We start from the raw sequence: 16,395 nt of genomic DNA, 5'->3' as shown, positions 1-16,395 counted from the left end.
CAAGATTTTGAAATATGCAAAAAGTAAGACTTTTTATTTGAACTTATGGACAAATCTATTCCCAGTTACTATACATCTAAATATGACATCGGTAAGGGGCATGAGCCTTTTCTGAGTTTGGTTGTCTAGTTTGAGGGTGATATTTATTCCATTTAAAAAAAGTTTATGGGGTAATAGGATTCCCGCAAAAATAAAGTGAGTAGTTGAAAATTTGGGTATAAATCGGGGGTACTTATGCATTTTCCCTAATTAAAAGAGTATACATTATAATACAAAACTTCGTTGCATTTTAATATTCAAATTGATTGAAAATATTTGACAAGTTCATTATTCTGAACGCAGATATATACCGTTGGCTTGACGATGGATTATCACTATTCCACTTAATTTTTGAAGGAAGTAATTCTAAGGTGGAAGTTTATTTCAAATTTATGGGTGTAGTATTTGGATAGGGACCTTTGAACGTGAGACAAATATCAAAACCCGTTTCATACCGATATTTGCTGGAGATTTATTTCTTAAACAATTTATATAACTGATAATTTAACCAAGGGCATGGCGCCGACGATGTATCAGGGCTCGAGTGATTTATCGAAGCGACGAGACCTTGAAAGCTAATTTTTGTATGTGTCAGTAGCGGAACGTTCTATCAATCGAGAAGGTTTCTGCTGACAAGAAATGGGGATATCAGAAGTGAAAATGCTGATATAAGTAACGAAAAATTATGTGAAAACCACGATCGCCTGCCAGTAGAAGGTTTTGCATTCAATCAATCTACACAGATTGAATCGGTCCTAAGGAACCCGATACACGAAAGTGATGAAGTTGCTTTGACTATAGAACCATGCATGTCTATTGGAGCGAATTGGATTTAAAAAATAAAATAAAAGAATAAAATTTATTCTAAAACAGACTAAAAAAAATGATGTTCGATTTGAGATCGAGAATTAGAAAGTTTAACTTTCAGGCTCCAAACTCCTTTATTCTTTTCTAAAACGAAGGGAATAATATATAACAGTGAGTCGATGAAACTTTTTTTTTTTGGTTTTGTAAAAAGTCAACGTAAACCAAAAATCTATCATAATTGAGAATTAAATAACTTTCAGAAATAGATTCTCAGAATTTCCATGATAGAGAGTGACCACTGAAAAATTCAAACCATTCATAGAACCCTTAATATATCATTACTTTCTTACCTAACAAAGTCATTCTAGGGCCCCTAAATGACTCACTCGAATTTAATACATACACATAGCATCCAATTCTATCCTGTGTAACGGAAACATGAGTCTTTTTTTGGGCAATATTTAAAGTATTTCAAGAGGCGTATTTAGGATTTAAAGTTTATGTGTTCCTGCAATGATCTTATCTTAATATGTAATAGTAACCGAATTAACAGATTAAGTTCCGAGCAAAATATTCTTACGCATTTAATGGATTTGAAGGGGAGCCTGGGAGAAGTGGTGAAGTTGTCTTCGTGTGACTCATAAGTCATGAGTTCGAGTCGTGAAAACAATTGCTAATGCTTGCATTAGTGTAGGCTATCTATATCACACCTCTTGGGGTGTGGCCTTCCAGCGCCCTGTGTGAATGCGGTATATCTTGTGCATCGGGCTATCCTTTTTTATTTTTATTTAGTGAATTTTTTAATACCATAGATCGGCTCCTGAGTATCTCACTATCTACAATTAAATTTTTTAATGATATACACCTAAATGAATGGTCAGATACATTGAAAATATAGTTAATATATACATATAACATACCTAGTGTACGCATAAGAATTTCATGTGTGACTTAGAAATTATTTCAACCCTCCTGATATAAATACAGAATAGAGTTCTATTCTCGTATGTCAAAAATTTAATTTCAAAAGCCAAAGTAGACGTTGGACAATTGCACCTTTTACTAGATTTATATAGTTTTATTCTAGACCATTTATATGTGAGTCATTGCTTGGTTGTGCAAATATTTTTTACACCGCAGCCGAAAGCAACCAACTACTTCCTCATATACAAAAGCACAGAATTTTTAGTATTCCAAATCCAAAAATAAAAACAAAAAATTACTCTCTTTCTTCCCTTCTTCTTCTTTCAAGAAAAAACATGTCATCTTCATCTCCTTTCTCTTTCAACAAAACAAAACCATCGAAATCTAGTACTCCCATGGACGATTTAGCTCTAGTAAAAGCAACAACATGGGCTTTGTATCAACATGGAACGGTCTCCACAACAGAAGTACGTAAAAACCTTGATCTGTTTACTTCCTCCTTTAATAAGATCGGAATAAGGAGTGACTTTTTATTGGACGTCGAGGATGGCCTTTCAAAGAATAAAAAGGCACAAGAACCATCAAGGTACAAGGTACAAGTTACAAGTTATTAAGGAAGTTCAAGAAATACAAGAGTCGCCAAATAATGTTTTTGTTCCAATACAATTAATTAGTATTACTAGTAATAGTACTAATAATATTTCCCTTCTTGATAAATATGAGATTGAAAGAATCTCAAGGGAGTTAAATCAATATATAGAAACTACTCATGCTGCTTATCATGAGAATATTCTTGAGAAAAAAAATAATAGTGAGAAAAAGATCAAGAAATTTAAAGGGTTGTTGTTTAGATATAGGATGATAATGAACAAGTGTGGTTCAAGTTCACATGATGTAGTGGAGAGAAGAGCTTTCAGCAATCCACAGTCGTCGGAAAAGTATTATTCACCGGCGCCGGTGGTGAAGTTTGCCTCCTGCCGGCCATGGAGAAAGCATGTCTAGTTGGTTCTAAGTTTCAAGTTAGTCATCCGCTATCTGAAGTTTACTGGCTCAACTAATAGGATTCATGCGATACAATATCTATTCAAGGGAAAGTGTTCTCTACCAGACGATTCTATTCTCAAGATTCGAACCCAAGACCTTTAATCAATGATAGAGAGGTCTATCCACCCTGCAGATAATTTGTGATGCATAGGCATAACTTGTGTAGTATTTTGATAGATTCAATTTAGAGGCTTTTAATATTTGAATGTCATTCAGAAATTAAATTTTGAATGTTGTCATTAAGGTTGGTTATAATGCTTGGAGAAATATTTAATAATGGTTCTGTTGTTTTGCTACTTCAAATAATATATTAACAACAACGACAATAAAAAATCTAGTGTATTTCCACAATGTTGAATTTTGAGAGAATAATATATACGCATACCTTAATCTTATCTTGACAACATTGCTATTTTAATTATTACTTGAAATTCGGGTTGTTCATAAAAATTCAAAAACCCGAACCAAACCGAAAACCAAACCAAACTGACCAAAAAAATCGATACTTTTTGATTTGGTTTGGTTTTGGTTTTAATTAAAAAAAACCGAACCAAACCGAATATAGGAGTAGTTATTTTTAAATTTATTATTACACATATATATATGTATACTTTTATACAAAGTTTTAAAATTTTTATACTAAATATTAATCGTTTGCACTTTTAGTACAATTCTTTACCTTTATATTCTAGTTTAATTGGTAGTTTTCTTTTGTTAAGTGTAAGAATCTATTTCATGTTAAAAATAATATATTTTTAGTTGAGTCCTTAAATTATTCATCACTATTTGATTCAATTATTATCAATATATCTTGGTAAATAATATATTTCTCAAATGGCAATTGATTTGATAGTGTTACGTTGAAAATGTGGTCGCCGAAATATGTGTTTGGTAGTGTATGTCTTATATTTAAGAAAAAACCGACATAAACCGAATCGAAAAAAAACCGACTTAATTGGTTTGGTTTGGTTCTAATATTTGAAAAACCGACTTACTTATTTTTTTTTATAGGAAAAACCGATCTAAACCGACCCATGAACTCCCTGCTTGAAATTTGAATGATATCTAATAGACCAAAATTACAGAAAGTATTCACATTTCTATTTTAAAACTTACACCATTTTTGTCATTCACTCTTATAGTTTTTTTCTTTTCTTTCCTCTGCATTAACCAAACAGTTCAGAGATGTTCACAATGACCATCTCAAGAAGAATACTAAAAAAACTCCTTTCTCCTCCCTTACACCACTCTCCGCCACCACCCCGACCACCCTTGCATGGTTTACCGCACCCCACCATCAGTGACGGACCCAGGATTTTGTGCAAGCGGGTTCAATCTTAGAAATATATAACTTTAATCGTAAAATAATAGTTGTCAGGTGAGTTCAAATAAATATTTATACAAAATTTATAAAGCTTTAATCCTAATTTATACATATAGACAGTATTATTTTTTTGTGAAGCGGGTTCAATTGAATCTGCTAGCCACCACTTGGGTCCGCCACTGCCCACCACTAGCCCTACCCCACCAACATCAAGATTCGTCAGACTCAATACTCAAAACCCTTTCAGAAGCCATAAAAAACTCACATTAAACCCCCTTCAAACTTCCCTTAAAACCCTCCTCCCATCTCTTAAACCCCAACACATAATCAACCTCATTAGCCTTAATCCTCATTCTTTAACCCCTTCTTCTCTCCTCTCTTTCTTCACATGGCTTTCTTCTACTTCTCACAATTCAAAATATTGCCACACACTTCACACTTATTGCACTATGGCCCTTTTTCTTTACACCCACAAAATGAATTCACAAGCTTACTCTCTTATCCACATTATTGTTTCAAGAAGAGGTAAAGACTCTGCCTTTACAGTTTTTCAAGCAATCTTGAAAGCTAAAGGTACCAACTTTACATCTTTTGAGAATGTTTTAAATGGACTTATTGATGTTTATTTGGATTTGGGGTTTGTTTCTGATGCTATTCAGTGCTTTAGGCTTATCCAAAAACATAAACTTAGGTTCCCATTTCAAGGTTGTACTAAGGTTCTTGAATATTTAATGAAGCTTAATTCACCAATGGTAGCTTTTGATTTTTATAAGGAGATTTTGGAATATGGGTATCCTCCAAGTTTGTATTTTTTTAATGTTTTGATGAGTAAGTTGTGTAAGGAAGGTAAAATGGTGGAAGCACGGTCGGTGTTTACGGAGATTTGGAAGAGGAATTTGAGATCTAGTGTTGTTAGTTTCAATAGTTTGGTAAATGGGTATTGTAGATTAGGTGATATGGATGCAGGGTATAGGTTAAAAAGAGAAATGGAGGAAAGAGGAATTTTGCCTGATGTTTATGCGTATAGTGCTCTGATCAACGGGCTTTGCAAGAACTTTTGGATTAGGGATGCGAACGAGTTGTTTAATGAGATCTGTGTAAAAGGTTTGGTTCCGAATGTCGTTATATTCACAACTTTGATTAATGGCTATTGCTAGGATGGAAACATTGTTTTGGCCATGGACGCTTATCAACTGATGCTGACGCAAGGGGTGGAACCGGATTTGATTACATATAACACACTTGTCAATGGACTTTGTAAGAGTGGGGATTTAGGGGAAGCGAGGAAGCTCATTCATGTAATGATTGAAAAGGGTTTTAAGCCTGATAAGATCACATACACTACGGTTATTGGTGGATGCTGTGCAGAGGGAGATTTAGTTGGAGCATTTGAGATCAAGAAAGTGATGTTTGATAGTGACATTGAACTAGATGATGTAGCATGTACAGCTCTTATTACAGGTTTATGTCGGCAAGGGCGAGTAGTTGATGCAGAAAGGATTTTAACGGAAATGTTGAATGCTGATTTAAAGCCTGATGACCCTATTTATACTATGGTTATCGACGGTTTCTGTAAGAAGGGAGATGTTAAGATGGGTTTTAAGTTGCTAAGGCAGATGCAAAGTAATGGACATGCGCCTAATGTTATAACTTACAATGCGCTTTTGAATGGTCTATGCAGACAAGGACAGATGAGAAATGCTGAAATGTTATTACAAGCCATGCTTAATCTTGGTTTGAATCCAGATGATATTACCTATAACATACTATTGGTTGGGCATTGCAAGTATGAAAATCCTGATGATTATGATAAACTACGTGGTGAAACGGGGCTTGTTCATGACTATGCTACTTGTACTTCACTAGTTGGTAGCTTAAGTAGGAGCTCGAAACGTCAGGCCAGGAAGTGATGCATTTAATCAGAGAGCCAAAGACTACTATCTGTAACTGCCTTTTAGTAGGTGGATTTCATTCCATAAGTTAATTACCCTGTGAATAGTATTGAATGGATTAGCGGAAGTTTCTCCTGGCTTGTGAATGATGCTGTAAGATGGATTCGAACTAATACAATTTTGGATAAACTGATGAAGATGATGTTAGGTGAATTTTCATTACCTCACAGAACTGCTAGAAAGAGAGTAACTTCCCTTTATTTCTTCTTGTTGTTAAACCATTCTTTGTCTATAACACCAAAACAGAAAAAGTCAATAGTTTTTATGAACCGTTGTATGCATACAAGTATTTGTGAACAAGGATGCTTCATACTTAATTGTATTATCTTATCACAAACGAGTCGGTTGATTCAAAGAGGCAACAGTAAAACAAGGAAGGTCTTTTGCAATGTAGATCATGAACTATCTTTGGTGACATATTTTTGTTTGTTTTGTTAGTACTATTCATTCTGTCTGGTTTTTCATAACCAAGTTGGTTTCGTTATTTAGACATTATGTTAAATTTTGGGATTGTTCAACTCAAGTATCAAGTGGGATTGTTCAACTCATTATGTTAAAGAGGCAAGTTTGTTTTGCTACTTTTGGGGATTTTTCAACTCAAGTATCAAGTGTAAGATATGTGTGTATAGCCCAAATTGCTACACTATTGCAATTTTGCGCTTTCACCTCTTTGTCGCCCTTCCCTCTGAGTAAACTTATTTCTCTGTTTAGGTTCTTTAAGGCAATGAATCCTGTGCCTTGATTCTTTCTTGTTTTCTGTCTTTATTTTCTTACGTCCTTTTCTGGTGTTTTGCAGTGTATTACCTTTCATTCATTGAAGAGTTTTAGAACTGCAATCTCAACATGTCAGTTTGCTTCCCTCAGGACATGTGAAAGGTATCTTGCAGATAAGCTGTTCTTATACACTAGCGATGAAAGGCAGTCTGTTTCTCTGCAATTTGAGAAAATGCCTAAAAATCTACTAGAGGAAGAACATGAGTAAGCTTCAGCTGTGATATTCAAAGATGACCGAATGCCAAGTTCAACAGCATTGTTGAAAATGCAAGTTCAGTCTCAGAGAAAAGAAACAGATTTGAGTAGGGCGACTCTTTGACTCATAGTAGTTGCAAGAAAACTCAGGCTGCTTCGAGTTTGTGTACATGCAAAAGAAGGGAGAATTATTTCAAAGTAGTTCATGTAGCTCAGCGGACTGAAAATCCTTGTGTAGTTCGAAACCACATCCACTTTACAGCAAAGAAAGAGAATATGGGGTAAAAAAATTGGTCAATTCATTAGGCTCAAGACACAAAGATTGCATGTCTGAATCATGTCCCTGCCTAATGATCAGTGGAACATTGTTCGCTAGGATAGAAGGCAGGTAATGCCAATTGACAAAGTGATGTTAAGCATCCCTAGTGGTACAAAAAGGGGGGTCTAATATCATCTACGTCCGTACTGCTCCTCGTTGAGTAGATTTGATAAGACTTGACCTGCTCCTAGCAACTCCGGGTTGCTATAGCATGTCGGGAATAAGGGGGGACATACTCGATGTGACCACTCCCTTTGTTAGGGGCTTGTCGCCCTGCTCATTGAGTTTTGACTTACAAGTATCTGTTGGTTCTCTATTATTTAACGTGTCTACACAACTTATGCAAAGTCAGGTATACACCACTAGTCTAATCGTTCTTTTATATTTACTAAATTAGTCAACCTATCTCAAGTTTCGCTTAGTCTTTTGAGAGAAAACCATTGAATTATAACTCATTGAGGTCTAATTTGACCAAATTACTAAATTTAGGTCCATCAAATTGTATATCCAAATGGTAATATGGGTAAAGTTGAATTTGTTGTATGCCAAATTTAGCTTTGGTTTGGACAATTTCTAACCTCAAAATTTATGAATTTGAGTTCCTTTTCACTGTGTAACAAGATTATGAACTAGAATTGAGAATTTAGCTTAGATTCATGAATTTGGGAATTTGGATGCTGAATATTTATATAGAGTTTGAATTTCCACCATTTGTTGGTAGGAAATGTATTAAAAACATGAAATTGAGGAATATTTTTATGGATGTGATTAAAAAAAAGTGATACTCCCTCTATCCAATTTTAAATGTCGTCTTTGCCCAAAAAAATGGTTCAAAATATCTGTGTTTTAAAAAATTTAAGAGAATCATTATTTTCTTTCAATTTTACTCTTGCTATTGAAGTGATTAATAGTAGGTACTCGCTTTTTAATATTAGCATTAAACAATCAAGTAAATTACAGCTACTACTTAATATTGCTCCCTCCGTTCCACTTTAATTGATTTTTTTGGGGCTGTTTTCACACATATTAAGGGATTCACCTTTTAGCAGTAATTAATAATAAAATTGATCATATTAACCTTAATTTATTCATTAAAAATATAACAAACACTCCTAGACTTTTATTCCAAGGGCAACTTTGGGAAAAAAAAGTTAATTCCTTCTTGATATGAGGAAAAATCAAATATTATGGATCACAAAAAAAGGTTAAAAATCAATTAAAATGAACTGGTGGGAGTAATGTTTTCTTAGTGTACATATTATTGTGGAATTTTGGTGCAGGGGTGGGTGGGTGGTTTTTGAAGGAATTTCCTGCTTCCTTCTGTTAAAGTTCAAAGAGTTGTATATTTACAAGTATACAAGTATCTGTTGGTTCTCTATTTTTTAACGTGTCTACATAACTTATGCAAAGTCATGTATACACCACTAGTGTAATCGTTCTTTTATATTTATTAAATTAGTCTAACCTATCTCAAGTTTCGCCTAGTCTTTTGAGAGAAAATCATCCAAATTGCTAAATTTAGGTCCATCAAATTGTATATCCAAATGGTAATATGGGTAAATTTGAATTTGTTGTATGCCAAATTTAGCTTTTGTTTTGACAATTTCTAACCTCAAAATTTATGAATTTGAGTTCCTTTCACTCTGTAACAAAATTATGAACTAGAATTGAGAATTTAGCTTAGATTCATGAATTTGGGTTTGGATCCTAAACATTTATAGAGTTTGAATTTCCACCATTTATTGGTAGAAAATGTATTAAAAACATGAAATTGAGGAATATTGTTATGGATGTGATTAAAAAAGAGTGATACTCCCTTTATCCAATTTTAAATGTTGTTTTTCCCCAAAAATTGTTTCAAAATATCTGTGTTTCAAAAAATTTAACAGAATTATTATTTCTTTCAATTTTACTCTTGCTATTGAAGTGATTAATAGTAGGTTCTCGCTTTCCAATATTCTCATTAAACAGTCAAGTAAATTATAGCTACTACTTAATACTACTCCTCCAGTCCATTTTAATTGATTTTTTTTGGTTGTTTTCACACATATTAAGGGATTTACCTTTTAACATTAATTAATAATAAAATTGACCATATTAATCTTAATTTGTTCATTGAAAATATAACAAACACTCCTAGACTTTTATTCCAAGGGAAAAGGATATAATGCAACAACAACAACAACAACAACAACAACGACCCAGTATAATCCCACAAGTGGGGTCTAGGGAGGGTAATATGTACGCAGACCTTACCCCTACCCCGAAGGGTAGAGAGGCTGTTTCCAGGAGACCCTCGGCTCAAAAAAGCAATAGGAGATGATATATTATTACCATAAAAATGCGTGATAAAAATAACAACAATATACAAGAGACATGAAATATGAAATACAGCATACGAAATACGAAATACGAAATACGAAATACAAAATACAAAATATGAAATACGAAATAGATGGATGGTATAGTACAACTAGAAGGTAAAGCCCTGCATCAATAGACGACCAATGACATTCCTAGTCTAACTCCTAACTGGATAGTCTCACTCTATTGTGCTGTAGAAATATTCACACTCTCCCCTAACCTACAACCTTAATGCTCGACCTCCATAATTCCCTATCAAGGGCCATGTCCTCATTAATCCTAAGTCGCGTCATGTCCTGTCTGATCACCTCTCCCCAATACTTCTTAGGTCTTCCTCTACCTCTCCGCGTGCCCACTACAGCCAGTCGCTCACACCTCCTCACCGGTGCATCAGTGCTCCTCCTCTGAATGTGCCCGAACCATCTGAGTCTTACTTCCTGCATCTTATCCTCCATGGGGGCCACACCCACCTTCTCTCGAATATCTTCATTCCTAATCTTATCCATCCTTGTATGCCCGCACATCCACCTCAACATCCTCATCTCTGCTACTTTCATCTTCTGGATGTGTGAGTTCTTTACCGGCCAACATTCAGTTCCATACAACATGGCAGGCCTAACCACTGTTCTATAAAACTTACCTTTTAGTAACGGTGGCACTTTCTTGTCACACAAGACTCCCGATGCTAACCTCCACTTCATCCACCCCACCCCTATACGGTGTGTGACATCCTCGTCAATCTCCCCGATCCCCTGAATAACCGATCCAAGGTACTTGAAACTACCTCTCTTGGGAATGACTTGAGAGTCAAGCCTCACTTCAACTCCCGCTTCCGTCGGCTCAACTCCAAATTTGCACTCGAGGTATTCCGTCTTCGTCCTACTCAACTTGAAACCTTTAGACTCAAGAGCATGTCTCCAAATCTCTAGCCTCTCGTTGACGCCGCCTCTTGTCTCGTCAATTAGAATAATGTCATCAGCAAATAGCATGCACCATGGAACCTCCCCTTGAATATGATGAGTCAGTGCATCCATCACAGGGCAAATAGGAATGGGCTGAGCGCAGACCCTTGGTGCAACCCCGTAATAACTGGAGAGTGTTCAGAGTCACCTCCTACTGTCCTAACCCGAGTCTTAGCTCCATCATACATGTCTTTAATCACTCTAATATAGTTACTCGGGACCCCTTTATCCTCTAAGCTGCTCTATAAGACCTTCTTAGGAACCTTATCGTACGCTTTCTCCAGATCAATAAACACCATGTGGAGATCCTTCTTCTTATCTCTGTACTGTTCCACCATCCTCCTAATAAGGTGGATAGCTTCTGTGGTAGATCGTCCCGGCATGAACCCGAACTGGTTGTCTGAAATAGACACCGTCCTTCGCACTCTCATTTCTACCACTCTCTCCCAAACTTTCATGGTATGACTTAGTAATTTGATGCCCCTATAGTTGTTACAGCTCTGGACATCACCCTTGTTCTTATACAACGGGACCATTGTACTCCACCTCCACTCTTCAGGCATTCTATTAGTCTTGAATATAACATTAAACAATGCAGTAAGCCATTCCAAGCCTGCTCTACCCACACACCTCCACAGTTCAACCGGAATTTCGTCTGGCCCGGTAGCTCTGCCCCTTCTCATCTTACGCATTGCCTCCATGACTTCATCGATCTCAATGTCCCTACAATTACTTAATTCATGGTGACTGTCGGCATTCCTCGATTCCCCAAGTATAATATCCTACTCCCCTTCTTCACTTAGAAGTTTATGAAAGTAGGTTTGCCCCCTCTTCTTAATCTGGTCATCTCTCATCAAAACTTTGTCGTCATCATCTTTTATGCACCTCACTTGGTCCAGATCCCGAGTTGTCCTCTCTCTCGCCTTAGCGAGTCGGAATAACTTCTTCTCCCCACCTTTGTTCCTTAGTTCCTCATACAGACGAGCAAAAGCTGTCGTCTTAGCCTCCGTCACTGCCATCTTCGCCTCCTTCCTAGCTGCCTTATACCTTTGACTGTTCTCTCTCTTCTCCTCCTCGTCAGTGCTCCCTACTAACCGCAGGTAAGCCGCCTTCTTTGCTTTCACTTTACCTTGGACAACTGCATTCCACCACCAATCTCCTTTGTGGCCACCATTGTGGCCCGTAGATATCCCTAACACCTCTCTCGCCGCCTTTCTTATACAGTCCGCCGTCGTCGACCACATTGTGTTTGCGTCCCCACTACTTCTCCAAGTTCCCATTGCCGATAACCTTCCTTCCAACTCTTTAGCTTTATCCTTAGTTAAGACGCCCCACCTAATCCTGGGGCGTCCTTGTACTGACCTCTTCTTCCTCCTTATCCTAATACAAATGTCCATCACCAAAAGCCTATGCTGCGTTGAGAGGGTCTCACCTGGGATAACCTTGCAGTCCTCGCACAACCTTCTGTCGCATCTCCTGAGGAGGAGATAGTCAATCTGAGTCTTCGCCACCGAACTTTGGTAAGTAACCAAATGTTCATCCCGCTTCGTAAAACTCGAGTTTGCAATGACTAGATTGAAAGCCTTGGCAAAGTCCAACAGCGCAATGCCCCCTCCGTTCCGCTCTCCGAAACCAAATCCGCCATGCACCTCAGTGTACCCACCTGCAGATAACCCAATATGACCATTGAAATCTCCTCCTATGAATAACCTCTCAGAAGGCGGTATACTACGAACAATCTCATCCAACCCCTCCCAAAATTGCCTTTTAATATCCTCATCCAAGCCTGCTTGTGGTGCGTACGCGCTAACGACATTTAAAGTACCCTCACCCACCACTAACTTAATAGTTATTAGCCTATCATTCACCCGCCTGACCTCTACCACGGACTCCCTAAGATGGCTATCTACCAAGATACCCACTCCATTCTTACCCCTCAGGACACCAGAGTACCACAACTTATACCCATCCACGTTTTTCGCCCTCGATCCGACCCACCTAGTCTCCTGGACACACGCTATATTAATCTTCCTCTTCTGCAGGATTTTCGTCAACTCTATGGATTTACTCGTTAGTGTACCTATGTTCCATGACCCGATTCTCAACCTATAGGCTCCCTTGCCCCCTCTACCTCCCCTGCTACCCGACCCACCCCCTGAACCCCACCCCACCCTCTGCCCCACCCGAGGACATGCCCTTATTCTATCATCCCAGACTGCAGCCACTACACCTACAACAATCTAGAGAAGACTCGTTAGTGCACAACGTACACAAATCAAACTAGAAGGAAACACGTGGTAACTAGTAACCTAGTTGAAAGGTTTAACTATTGCGAAGTAAAGTAACAGTAATTTAGCTAACAGCAAACGGGAAACAGTAAAACAGGAGGTACCAACTCCCGATAACAAAACCTGTGGCTGATTTTAAGTAATCGACATGGACGTCACAAAGGTAATTTTTATTTTAATTAATTAGAGTAGTTGATTCTTTTATATAAAGCATTCTTTCTCATTTATGGACTAACATTTGTTGACAAACTCTCTGTGCAAAGAAAAATAGGATCATAGTACTACTTTTGATCAGTGCAACAGTCAACAACAACAATAACGACCCAGTATAATCCCACAAGTAGGGTCTGGGGAGGGTAAGATGTACGTAGACCTTACCCCTACTCCGAAGGATAGAGAGGTTGTTTCCAGGAGACCCTCGGCTCAAAAAAGCAATATGAGCCGATATATTAGTACCATAAAAATGCATAATAAAATAACAACAATATAAGAGATATGAAATACAGAATACGAAATACGAAATAGATTGCTGATATAGTAAAACTAGCAGGTAAAGCCCTGCATCAATAAACGACCAATGACATTCTTAGTCTAACTCCTAACTAGCTAGTCTCACTCTATTGTGCTGTAGAAATATTCACAACTTTCCTCTAACCTGCAACCTTAATGCTCGACCTCCATAATTTCCTGTCAAGGGTCATGTCCTCAGTAATCCTAAGTCGCGCCATGTCCTGTCTGATCACCTCTCCCCAATACTTCTTAGGTCGCCCTCTACCTCTCCGCGTGCCCACTACAGCCAGTCGCTCGCACCTCCTCACCGGTGCATCAGTGCTCCTCCAGTGACAAAGGAAATTACTGGGGTATTAACCTTCCTTTCCTTTGAAGCTTCACATATCTGCTTGTACTTTTAGCTATCCCTTGTATACATATTGCTGTGGAATTTTGGTCTAGGGGTGGGTGGGAGGTTTTTGAAGGAATTTCCTGCTGCGTTACGTTAAAGTTCAAAGAATAATTTTCCCTCCACATTTAGTGTTACCGTATGTATCAGTTGACTAGGTCCAACACCAATAATTCTATGGAGCAGAGCCCAACCATACAAACTTTTTCAATAGCAATAATTGTTATAACTTTGTTGAAAATAGTGTTCTCTCGCCACAACCACAATTTTTCACATATAGTTTTCTTATTCCTTTGAAAAAATGAACATTGAGTCCGTGGCATCTTCTTTAAGGGGCTGATATGTGCTTGGCCTTTAATCAATTACGGTAGTTGTTTATTGGAATTTTTACGCCCTATAGAAAACCTTAGTACCCTATTTATTTTAAATAAATACCATTTTAAAATATTACATCATATAGATACCTTTTATACTTTATAGTCAAATATCTAATTATAGTTACATCCTACATTTAAGGCACCATATATGCTAAATAATATTTTTCTCTCTCCTTTTTAGTCTTTTCTCTCACATAATCACAGTAAAATTGACTAACCACGTTCTCTCTCTTTTTGCATACACTTTACTCTTTCTCCCTCAACCCACGATTCATACCTCTCCTCCCACCCAAATTCTCTAGTTCTCCTCCATTATCACTCTATTACAATCACCTAGGGTAAGTTTAATTCGTTGATTTTGATAGACGAAGAGCAATTGGTTCAACTGTAGCGGCTCGATTCTGCTTGGCAGTGGTCGTTGAAGTAGGGTTCACAGCTTTTGCGTAATTCATAGCTTCGTTTGTGGGATTTGAGGGCTGGGGATGGTTTGTAGTTGCTGTAGGAGGTTGGGCAGATGTGTTAAGGGACTTAATGGCTGGTCGCCGGCCGGCGAAGCCATCAGGCTGCTTCTCTCTCTAGATCGCCCAAATCGCCTATTTGTATTCAGTTGTATTCGAATGTATATTTCAGCTGTATTCACATGTATTCAGTAGCATTAATTTATATATTTTAGATGTATTAAAAAGTTATGCGTATTCTCTTGTATTCAGTTTTAATCAGTTGTATTTAACTATTTTATTCAGCAAAAGTTAGTTGTATTTTGTTGCATTAAAGAGTTTTATTCAGCTGTATTCAGTTGTATTTTGTTGTATTCAAGTGTTTTATTCAGATGAATTAAGTTGTATTTTGTTGTATTCAACTGTATACAGTTCTACTCAACTGTATTATTCATATGTATTTCTCTTTATTCAGCTATAATCTTTATTATGTATCTTTCAAATACAAACTAATGAGGGATCGTTTTAGTTCGTTGAGTTAAATTAGGAGAATATCATGTGATTTGATTTCCTTAGTTCGTGGAGTTAAATTAGGAGAATATCATGTGATTTGATTTCCTTAGTTCGTGGAGTTAAATTAGGAGAATATCATGTGATTTGATTTCCTTCCGTTTTTAACCAGTTTAACCTTCTGTATTTAACGTTAATGCCGCTTGAATACAACTAAATACATGTCAAACTTAGCTGGAATTCCAGTTTTTACGCCTATTTTTTTGGTTGTATTAATGAATACAACAGCTTAAATACATTTTATAAAAACATAAAAGATATCTATAACACGTAATATAGCAAAGTGTATCTATAAATGACTAATTAGACTTAAAAGATGGTGCTTTATGAAAAATCCCCTAAAAAATAATGGGTTAACTTGGGCTCAGCCCAAATTGACCCATGAGCTAAAATGTTTGTAGCCCAACTCATTAATCTCGACTTGTACTTTTAGTTGTCCCTTGTGTACATATTACAGTGGAATTTGGTGCAGGGAGGGTGGGTGGTCTTTGATGGAATTTCCTACTTCCTTCTAGTACAGTGCAAAGAAAACCCTATAACAATAATAATTCTAATCAACTGGAGTAGAACATTAAGAAAAGCTTCACAAAAACTCCTACTATTTACTTTCTATTAGGAGTAATCTAAGGTGGATCTAATATTTTGGAAAGATAGGTGCACTGTTACGAAGAGATGAATCCAGGATATAAATTTTACGGGTTCAACATTTGGTTCTTACTATTTCACTTTTGGAATTATAAGTTCAAAACTATTATTTTTTTAATAGTAATTTTCTTGTATCTATATCTATACTTTGTGCTAATAATATTGGGATGAGTTGAACCCAATAGCATATTATTTGTTGCATCATGCACTAGTTTAGTTTGCACATTTTATTTAATCATATAAGATTTTCCGGTTACAAAATAGGAATTTCACTATTGAAAATTTTGAAAGAATAAATCAAAAAAAAAGAAAAAGAAATGTCCTTAATTAATATGCATCATGTGATGCTTAGTTTTAGAAAGAAATAATAAATAATATGATTGGCGTAAGATTTAAACTCGTGAATTTAGAGAGATACATCCAATATTATATACTCCATGATCTAGGGAGGAAAACATGGGTTTACGCTCGTGAAA

General features: G+C 36.7%; 1 pseudogene; it reads left to right on the top strand.

Annotated features, from left to right (window-relative positions):
- Positions 1 to 2,105: 2,105 nt before the first annotated feature.
- LOC107816193 (uncharacterized) lies at positions 2,106 to 6,180 on the top strand (annotated as a pseudogene).
- Positions 6,181 to 16,395: the final 10,215 nt, after the last annotated feature.

The sequence above is a fragment of the Nicotiana tabacum genome, chromosome 13, assembly GCF_000715075.1.
Source record: "Nicotiana tabacum cultivar K326 chromosome 13, ASM71507v2, whole genome shotgun sequence".
Lineage (NCBI taxonomy): Eukaryota > Viridiplantae > Streptophyta > Magnoliopsida > Solanales > Solanaceae > Nicotiana > Nicotiana tabacum.
This window is presented reverse-complemented; position numbering and strand designations above follow the sequence as displayed.